The sequence below is a fragment of the Procambarus clarkii genome, chromosome 33 (genome assembly GCF_040958095.1).
Source record: "Procambarus clarkii isolate CNS0578487 chromosome 33, FALCON_Pclarkii_2.0, whole genome shotgun sequence".
NCBI lineage: Eukaryota > Metazoa > Arthropoda > Malacostraca > Decapoda > Cambaridae > Procambarus > Procambarus clarkii.
The window spans coordinates 11,087,125-11,094,798 of record NC_091182.1 but is presented as its reverse complement, the minus strand read 5'-3'; the positions used below and the strand labels follow the sequence as shown (position 1 = coordinate 11,094,798).

Here is a 7,674-nt window from a genome sequence, read left to right as displayed (position 1 = left end):
GAAGAATGACAGAAGGTGGAAGGGGCCCTACCATCAAAGGTAATCTGCACAACCCGAAGGGGTTGACAGAGGTCAAAGGAGGAGCAAGGTAGGATCCCAACGCAGCAGGGCCTACAGAGCCCGGTCTTCCAACACAGTCCGACTCTGGGGTTTGGTCGCCCACCCCTCGAGCCTGAGGAAGTAAAAGAGGAACAGAATGCTACACAAGTACGAAAGGGAAACTCATTCATGAATGTGCCCCCATACCCACAATTAGAGGCAGGACACCCAACAAGAAGCTATCGCCGATCTTGCCGGGGCCTCCTAGGGGTGCGTCGTGAGTATACGCCCCACAAACGCCACCTTAATAACCGTCAGTCCGTCGAGATCGGGGTTCAGTTACGAAAGGAGGATCGACAATAAAAGGTTCCCCTCGCTCGCGACGTCGGGTACTACGGGTGCAAGAGTATTCCTCCTCAAGCACCAGGGTGTCAAAATAGAAAACCTCCAAAAGAATAACCAAAACAAGCAAAAATTCGGCAGGAAACAAGATAGGAGAAGAGGGGGAGAAAAACTGAATTGGAAGGAAAAGTTAAAGTCGTTCAGCACAATTAGAGAAGATGCAGCAGCAGGAGCACAAGGCTACAGAAGGACGGAAGACCGTCCCAAGTAGCATCACACTCCGGCAGCCGCCCAATTGTCATTTAAATAATTCAGTTGGATGGAAACAAAGATTCGATTCCTGGATTAAAATATTTTATTTTCATCTACGATGATTTATGAACTAAATATCTTTCATTAAAAGAAAGTTTAAAAATTGTGGCATTGGAAAGATAAAAATGGGAAGTATTATATCCCAACATTAAAATTATATATTCGTCTATAAAATTATTGTGTGGTATGACAAGCTTCTACATCACTTCATTTTTAACCCATCACTAAAATATTGTGGATTACAATTTGTCCGTATCATATTCCCACATAGCCCTCATTATGCACCACCCTGTGAGCGATCATTTGTTCAATTTGTTCGAATCTTTCCCCACACTCTGGACACTCATGGGGGACATTTCTGTTATGCACCATCCTGTGAATCAGCATGTCTGTAATGCGACCAAATCTTTCCTCACAATCAGGGCACTTGTAAGGTCTATCACTCTCGTGCACCAACCTGTGAGTTGTCATATTTTCATGTGTATCGAATCTTTCCCCACACTCTGGACACTCATGGGGAACATTTCTGTTATGCACCATCCTGTGAATCAGCATGTCTGTAAGGCGACTAAATTTCTCTTCACAATCAGGGCACTTGTAAGGCTTATCAACCGCATGAGCCATCTCCTTATATTACAAGTGCAGAAAATTCCTAGTATTGAAGCCTGTAGATGTTGCTGCTTGGGGAAGCAATCTCTAGGAGTAAATTTGAAGGCAGAATATCCTGCAGGAGAAGGAGAGGGATTAGAATTATTTGGTAGTCATTTGAAGCGAAATAATGGGTTTCTGGTTTTTCTATTGTGTGGTATAACAGGAGTAGAGTGCATATAGGCTGCGTGTGTGTGGTACTCTATACATATTGGGCAGACAGAAATGAGGTACTAATTTCCGATTGTACTTCTACAGGCAGATCATAACACCTATTGCCATTTATCTAGTGGTCTTTTCATGCTGCATATTCTAGAGAGACTACACTGCTGCTGGAAAGATTTACCCTACTTTAAAAAGCTTATAATTTGATTCTCCTATTTGAGGAAATTTACTTTCATTCAAGTAGAACTACGTATCTATTGTAGAATAAAAAAGTTACAAATTCAAAAACTAAATTTATTAGTCGTGGACAAGGGAATTATCCATCACATTAATATCTACGACAATTTGTCAACAACACACTTCAACTAAATCAAATAAATTTTATTAGCAGTAGGGCACCCTTGCACCAACACAAGTGTCTGAAGGCATCTGTCTGGAGAAAGTGGTAAGACATCACAACAACATAGCCCTTTGGATGGATAAGGATTAGAGATGGGACGGGGGGGGAGGGGGGCTGGTTTTGTATGGTACTCTTTAGCTAGGATAAGAGCTACTCGAGTAGTCATGAAAGGCGTCAAGCCAGGGAGACTTGGCACCATCAGTGTCGCTGGATATTCAAAAGGCATTAAAGATCAAGAAACCAATACAAGAACCAAGGGCAACCTCTGGCCAGGATCACTAAAGTTACACCCGATGACGGCAGAGGAAAGCGCAGGATGGACAGAAGGCTTCTTACCCATTGGGGAGAAGAGAGGTACTAGGTCTTTGCTTCTGACCGTCAGACCATTACCGATGTACTGTGCATCGACAAATAGTCCCTGGCTTATTCATGGAAGTCTTCAAGACCCCAAATAGTCACAACATGGTGCGGGATAACAGTGCCAATGCTGGTATTCAGCAAGTTATTTCTTCGACACCCAACCCAGGGCACAGTAGTATGCACGACCTACTAGAAGGGAGGTACAACCTTCCAAATCTTAATAAACCCGAGAACCTGCAGTCAACTATGAGTCCATGGATATCCACATCAGGGAAGGTAATGCTGTCGGGACAAAAATATATAATGTTTAGGGCCATGAAGTGCAGCAGAACAAATCGTGGAATGAAGCAAGAAGTGAACATGTCCATGTATTGAGGAGGAAGGGGTGGGGGGAGACGTTGCTAAGGACCCCCCCCCCCCCCCCCAACGACGGTGACTGGGTGAAAGTGCGCAATTACAATTGAACGAGCCACACCACGGCACGAAATAAGTCACCACGAGACGAGTGGAGCGCAACCCAACCATGTAAACAGGATGGTTAACGGGGAAGGCAGAACGCGGGTAATCAAGAGGAAAGCCGGATCTGTACCAAACTTAGCCAGGGCTATGGATTCCGTCCTTATATTACAGTCTAACTGACGTAGTCATCTGAAAGCTTTAACCTGTGAAAGAATCAAAAGTGCCTGAAACGAATATGAAAGTGTTGTCCAGGATACCCCCTACACCCACCCTGCAACTACAGAACAGGCAGCCCCACAAAACACTGCTATCGTAGTGGTGTGCATCCTGGATATACACCGCTCAGTCGTTACCTTTAGAACCGTTAGTTTCTGTCGAGTTCAGCAACGAAGACCATTTGACAAAAAAACCCTCCCTCCAACACGTCAGGTACTCCATTTCTAAAGACGAGAGTGCCGTTTAAACTCTCCCTCGAACAAAATGAGGCAAACCAAAGAGTTTTCGAAGTCTGAAGGAGTCGGCAGGAAGTAACCATAACGTAGAAGAGGTAGAGAGAAAAGTAACAGGCGGAAGAGAAATATGGATCAAGAAAATTGTTTAGAAGGTTGGAGGAACAAGGCTAAAAATTAGAAGTTTAAACGCCAGCTCATTGAGCATCACCAACAGCTAGCCACAAAGCTCCCTTGCGCCGACAACGGGCTAGATATCGTTGGGGGATACTGCCAGGGAGTGTTAAAGGATTTCTTCTTGATAGAACGTTTAAAACAATTTTCTTCAATAGATAAATATTGTTCCAAGTAAACCAGGATATCAGTCGTGGGGAGGAACTTCCAAAGTCTAGGAAGGGAAGGGAAAGGGGGGGGGGGGGGGGAGGAGGTGCCAAAGACTTTACGCGCTCCTGCTTTCGAGAAGAAATTACCAAAAGGTGCCACCAAGCCAGTGAGTATGTATATTATACAGTTTGACAGGGTACAGATGCAACTGGTCATGGCAATTCTATAACTAGTACAATAACTTTTGTACCGGATAGGACTACGGAAGATTCACATCAAGTACCGTCTTTAAAAGCACAATAGCCGCCAAGAAACTTTATTCGGGGATCAAGGTATTAGTACACTAACAGTACTATTTACACTAAGATGCTGACCTGGAGATCGTGCAGAGGTACATTTTTTTTATAAAATCAATTCAGTAATCCATCCAAGTTGGGAATGTTAACGGTTTTTTGAAACCATGCGAGTTTATGCGAGCATTTTTTTTTTATATATAACTAGCTGTATCCGGTAATGCATTTGTGGCTCAGCAACGCATGTGTGTTTTATTCCTCACTCTCCACCTCCCAACTATTCCCCACTCACTTTTCCGAAATGATCTGTAGTTCACTGAAGTAAGAAAGTTAAACTAAATGAAAATCAATGAAAATATTAAACTACTCTTTAAATAAATGGTATGGTAAACAGAACTATTGACATGCACCGTCAGAAAATAATTCAATCAAAATAAAAGCTAAATCTATGCAAGTTCTATTTATCAATGCAATGGGAAACACCGAAATGCAATCTTAACATTTAGTATAGTGGGAGTGTTGCTATTTTGTGCAACAGATGGCACCATTTAAAAAAAAAAAAAAAAGTTTTTACCCGTTACAGGTGTGGCATGTATATAGTAGGTATGTGAAAGACACGCGCTTACTCTAATGCAACGTTGTGTCAAAATTTCAAAGCAATCTGACAAACTTTTTACCGATTAAACATTTTGAACAAACGAAGAGATTTTTATTTATATAGATTTTATAGCAACACAAACCAGCACACCACACAAAGGCATATTAGTCACTTCTCACTTCCCCTGCAAAGTAGCTACCTTAAAAAAGGCAAAGGCAGTAGTTAGGCAAAGTGACATCAGTCAATTTTATTTTTCGAACTCGTTATTTTGTAAATAATGGACATGATTACACATCTTTCGGTTTTAAAGGGAACTTCTTAAAACTACCTTCCAGGGTTACCCGATAAATTTGGTTGCTATTTATGTCTAGACTACATGCAGCGGCATAAAACAGTTTGGCACATCTGGCCACCAACAAGTAGACCTAGTCAGAGCGAGTAAAGTTGGGCTATTTATTACCAGAACGATCAACCGATAGCCCAGCTGCCTGAAAATGAAGACAGGGAAAACTATTCTACAAGTATTTAAATCTTTGAAGTAACTAAAGTGAGTGACAAAAGCAAAAATAGTGGGGTTCCATCATAGGACTTTCAAGGTTGACGTGAGGGAAGCGAAAGTTTATTATTGTCAAAACCTGAATGTTTTTATGGTGGCCGACATTGGCAGCAATAATGAAACCACAGACAGGTGCAATAAAAAATTACAAACAATATTCATGATCATTGTTGGGACAATGGTGGGGAGGAAGAAATACGGAAGTAGTTTACGGCATGCTCACAGCCCGAGCAACGTGAATTTTATTGCTTATCAAACATTTCAGTACTATTGGAAGCACCGCGTGCGACGAAGTAAAAGCAGAAACAAGTAAAACGGAGATAGAATGCTGGACAGTCGAGATTAAGAACGTTAACCTTTATTATTAAAAGTTATTCAGTCTATCGTCAGAACAATTCTGAGGAACCAAACACTAGTTAAAACAAAATCAGCGGATTGAGACCAAGACCATCTATCCCCCCATGTGTAATATCTACAGTGCGTGAGGAGCCTGTTAACCAGATTGAAAACATGTCGAAGTACAGAGAGAAGGATGAAGACTAAAGTGCGGGTTCAGAATACACGAGTATTCCTCCCTTTTTAAATACAAATGATAAGCATGTAGAAAGCTTAAGCAAAGGAATCTAGAATTTAGTTTTTGTATATGAAGATTACCTCAAGATTATTATTGTTGTTGTTCAGATTTTACAAAAGGCAATAGAAAAAAAAAGTTAGAGACAAAAGGTAATTATGAGAGCACTAAGCTAGTATGAATATATTATACAATATATATAAATATATATATATATATTAGGCTAATATATGCAAGAAAATTTAAAGCGATACATACAAGACTACCGTTTGATACATTAGAATAATATTAGAATTTATGATGCAAGTTTGAGGAGAATGAGAGCAACATTCCAAATTAAGACTAGTACTAGGATAAGGTTTAATAAAAGAAATCTTGATACAAGAGGATATTGAATGGACAAAAACTATAGCATAAAGAAGTGGATCGGCGAGAATAGGGTCCGGTAGAATAGATGTTAAGAGGAGATCTAAATCAGAGATCAAACATACCTTTTCACAGGCACGGGTGCAGTGGTGGTGGTTGGGGTCTGAAGTAACCGATTACGAAGATTGGCGGTTTCCCCAACAGTGACTGGGCCAAACTAACAAGTGACAGAATAACAGTGGTCAGAGAGGCGCCTTCTGTCCTGTGGAGGAAGGAGACAATTGTTTATATGTTATGCTGTAAGGAAGAGGCTCAGTTGCGTCTGTAGCAACAATGCATTAAGAGATGTTCCAGGAGATTCAGTCACTGGAAAATTTAAAACATACGACAGCATTACCTGTTGCCAGGAGGTTAATGAGATGACTAATCCATAGAGAAGGAAAGAAGATTGGAAGATTGTTCGACAGGTGTCTAGTATATTGGTTCAAGTAGGAAGGCCTCTAGAAGTTACGTGGGTGTCAGGATTGGAGTCTAGGAAAGAGTGGGGTTAGGTAATTCTACATTAGGTCTCTGGAGGGAAGTTTCTGTTTATCAGGAAGCGAATACTGGGAGAGGCTTTTGTCAAGGTTGTTCGTAAATATGTTTACTGGACAGCTCCTATACCCTCATAATAAAGCGAGTAATAAACTAATGTTTTCCGGCAGGAGATGCAAAATTTTCATAAGGGCGAAAACGGTAATCTATGTACGGACATTCACAAAGTCTGAAATTTTTTACAAGTCAAATCCAACACCTTGGAACAGGTTATCACTGGCCAAATCAACTGCCCGAAACTATGCGTGTTGGTGGCTTTAGAATAATGTACGTACAGATTCTCTAATCCTGCCAACGCATTGTACCCAACCTTTTTTTTTTTTTTTTTTTTTTTTTTTTTTTAAACTAAATTTGTTTATTCCCACTATACTCAAGACTACTTCATCCTTTCCTTCATTATATGAAATTTTTAGTCATACGTTTACAAAAAAATTATATAAAAGAAAAAAAAAAAGTGTTGGCCAATTAATTAAATAATGAGGGCTGTACTAGGGTAATAGTCATACTGTATGCTCACGTTGTCAACGTTAACAAATTAAATTAAAAAGCTTTGAAAATACTATTTCCCTCAAAAATAACTTTGTAGTCTAAAGTGTACATTGGTTATTGGTGTAGCAAAAATAAGAATCTTATACAATTCTTGCAAACTAAAATTCAGTACTAATCTTCAATTCCAAGTCAATCTTTGTCCCACCTCTGAATGAAAATACACAAATAGCTATATTAACGAATATGCAAATCAGCACACACAATATTACCATAAACACTACGGTAACAACAGACCCCACGGTAAGATAAATCATAGATCATGCATAACGACTAACCAACTCGCTAAGAAGAATCTATAAACACATAGTAAACACCACCTTACTTAAAACAATGAGGATGCTGCTCATTGGTGAAACACAGATGAACTGACAAACACTGAACAGCTTGCCACCACGTCGCTTCCCACACGAACATTACGAAAGAACGACAGGAAATTTCTAAGTGAAATTAAAAGAAACACACGGACACATAAAGAGATGCAAGATACCAGCAAAATAGCGCCCTCTATTGTCTAGAAGGTGAGGAACAGAAGCAGTGAAAGAGAACGAGGGAGGGGGGTAAGCAAAAATATTATGAGAAATGGATTTTCCAATATGTTGAGTGTTTTGTATATATGTAACATTTTCAGTTTATTCCAATAATATTTAGC

The 7,674-nt window shown here is 40.1% G+C and overlaps 1 long non-coding RNA gene across 2 annotated transcripts; it reads right to left on the bottom strand.

The window, feature by feature from the left end:
- Window positions 1-718: 718 nt before the first annotated feature.
- On the bottom strand, window positions 719-7,453 carry LOC138370854 (uncharacterized). Of its 2 annotated transcripts, none has more exons than XR_011230227.1 (3): window positions 7,348-7,453; window positions 6,008-6,144; window positions 719-1,417 (listed from the first exon to the last, which is right to left on the bottom strand). It is a non-coding gene; the product is annotated as an uncharacterized lncRNA (long non-coding RNA). The 2 variants fall into 2 exon arrangements; XR_011230228.1 differs by having other exon boundaries at window positions 7,343-7,417.
- Window positions 7,454-7,674: the final 221 nt, after the last annotated feature.